Source organism: Palaemon carinicauda, chromosome 11 (genome assembly GCF_036898095.1).
Source record: "Palaemon carinicauda isolate YSFRI2023 chromosome 11, ASM3689809v2, whole genome shotgun sequence".
NCBI classification, from domain to species: domain Eukaryota; kingdom Metazoa; phylum Arthropoda; class Malacostraca; order Decapoda; family Palaemonidae; genus Palaemon; species Palaemon carinicauda.
In genome coordinates, this window is record NC_090735.1 from 21,519,363 (window position 1) to 21,521,862 (window position 2,500).

Here is a 2,500-nt window from a genome sequence, read left to right on the forward strand (position 1 = left end):
AGAGAGAGAGAGAGAGAGAGAGAGAGAGAGAGAGAGGCTCTGGGGAAAACAAGACGAAACAAAGGTCAGTTGCTTAATTCAGCGTGCAAGCGCTTTCAAAGGCTCGACAAAAATGGAAAAGTTTTTTCATTTTCCTTCGTTCCAAAAATACTTGTTGTCCTTTTGTAAAGATCTCTGGTGCCAAAGATTCGTATACTTTTGGTGTAAACTGAATTTTGAGGCAGCAATTGATATTTATGAAAATTCATGTGCAATTTATTTTGCCAATGCAGTGCGAGATTTTTTTTTCTTTTTTAGTTTTTTTCTGTGAACCTTCAGATATCAACATGAAATGCCCCTTTCGAAACACCAAGTGTAGTCAATCTTACGGTTTTGAGTGTATCAAATTAAAAATGATACAATTATACACATACATAACACACACACGCACGCACATACGCACGCACTCACACTTACAAGCACAGACTCACACACACACACCCACATATATATATATATATATATATATATATATATATATATATATACATATATATATATATATATATATATACATATATATATACATATATATATATATATATATATATATATATATATATATATATATATATATATATATATATATATATATATATGCATGTGCGTGCTAGCGTGTTTTATGTTTGCATATGTTGGTGTATGTTTATTGCGTCCTTATATGAGTATGCGTATTACTGGGCGTAGTTGCGTATACACAAATACACAAATGCTTATGCATGCGTATGTCTGTACTCACATCGACGATATAAAAACAAAATATTCATGAAAAAGTTTGATCATCAGAGGAGCTCTTGCCTTTCTCTTTGTCTTTCTTCCCATTTGCATTCCCTCCCCTCTCTCCCTCTCTCCCTTCTCCCTCCCTCCCCCTAATGCTTTCATGATGACCTGCACTGTCCTCCCTTCGGTCGTTGTGTCACAATAAGATTTGCATTTACTTTAACCCCGTCCGATTGCGAGGCTCTGATTGCATGGCTCCATCAGGCGACTGAATTTTTCATGGTGTTCGAAACCCCTCCCTCTCTTCGATCCAACCATCTCTTAAATATCCAACCCCCTTTATTTTCATCCACCGCTCTCTCTCTCTCTCTCTCTCTCTCTCTCTCTCTCTCTCTCTCTCTCTCTCTCTCTCTATCTCTCTCTCTCTCTCTCTCTCTGGCAAGTAATGCATCGTTTATTTATCCTCAAATTCATGAAAAAATAGAGGGGCACTCAATAGAGCGCAGATCTCCGCTGCGGCAGACTATTTCTCGACCTTTTGCTTGACCTTGGCCTTTGATCTTAACAAGTATTAACTGGCGTTAATTTTCACATACACAAATATGAACCAAGTTTGAAGTCTCGGTGACAACCATGTCCAAATTGATGTTGATTACGTGAATTGGACATTTTGCTTAACCGTGACCTTGACCTTCCAGAATTTATTGATTTTCAGCTTTTTACATAACAGTTAATCTCGGCAAGAGTCATTACGATAAAAATTGTAGCCAGGAAGCTATTCACAAACAAACACACAAATAGGGGAGAAAACATAACCTCCTTCCAACTTCGTTGGTGGAAGTAATGATGTGTCTTTCTATCTCCTTTGGAATCACTTTTCTAAGGTAAACATCTCGAACAGAAATCCTGTTTTAAATCAAGGATTATTACAATTTCGATTTACCTTGAAACAACGACACCAATCATTATAGAAATTGAGAAATATAATACAGTGCAAAGGCCAAAGTTGAGAAATATATATCTATACACAACATTTTTTTATTGAGGAGCATTTGCACGGACTTGCAGAAGTGCCCTTTTAGCTCGGAAAAGTTTCCTAATCGCTTATTGGTTGGACAAAATCATTCTAACCAATCAGTTAATATGAAACTTTTTTTCCGAGCTAAAAGGGCATTCCTGCGAGTCAGTGCAAATGCGCTTCATTAAAAAAAAAAAAAAGATGGAGTATAGGCGGTTTCGTTAAGCCACTTGGCTTCCATCTTCAACACCTTTTCTGCTTGACGACTAGCGCTCAACAGACCCTGAAACCTTAGAGAATTGTTTGTTAACTTTGACATTACTATTATTTGACGATTTATGGCATTTAGTTTCCTCATTAATTATCCACACTGTCAAGAATTATATCTGCAATAATGTCAACAACAAAGGTAACAGTTATCAAGTAATTGGTTGCCTATGTGATATTTCATACTCCTGTTTTATGAAGACAATTTGGGAGGGGAATTAAGGAAAAATAAAAGATGTTTAATGTCAAATCTTCAAAATTTCAATCTTATTTCAAATTTTGGAGATACATAACATTGCAAATCTAAAATAGTGTCTTTGGTAACAATGTCAGCCTATTATTATTATTATTAATAATAATAATAATAATAATAATAATAATAATAATAATAATAATAATAATAATAATAATAATAAATTTCACCCCTTTTATTATAAACCATAGCAATGCAAAAAT

The 2,500-nt window shown here is 34.6% G+C and overlaps 1 protein-coding gene across 1 annotated transcript in view; it reads right to left on the reverse strand.

The window, feature by feature from the left end:
- The window catches only part of LOC137649190 (E3 ubiquitin-protein ligase SspH2-like), a 68,252-nt gene that overhangs the window by 52,346 nt on the left and 13,406 nt on the right, over window positions 1-2,500 (reverse strand). The window lies entirely within an intron of this gene.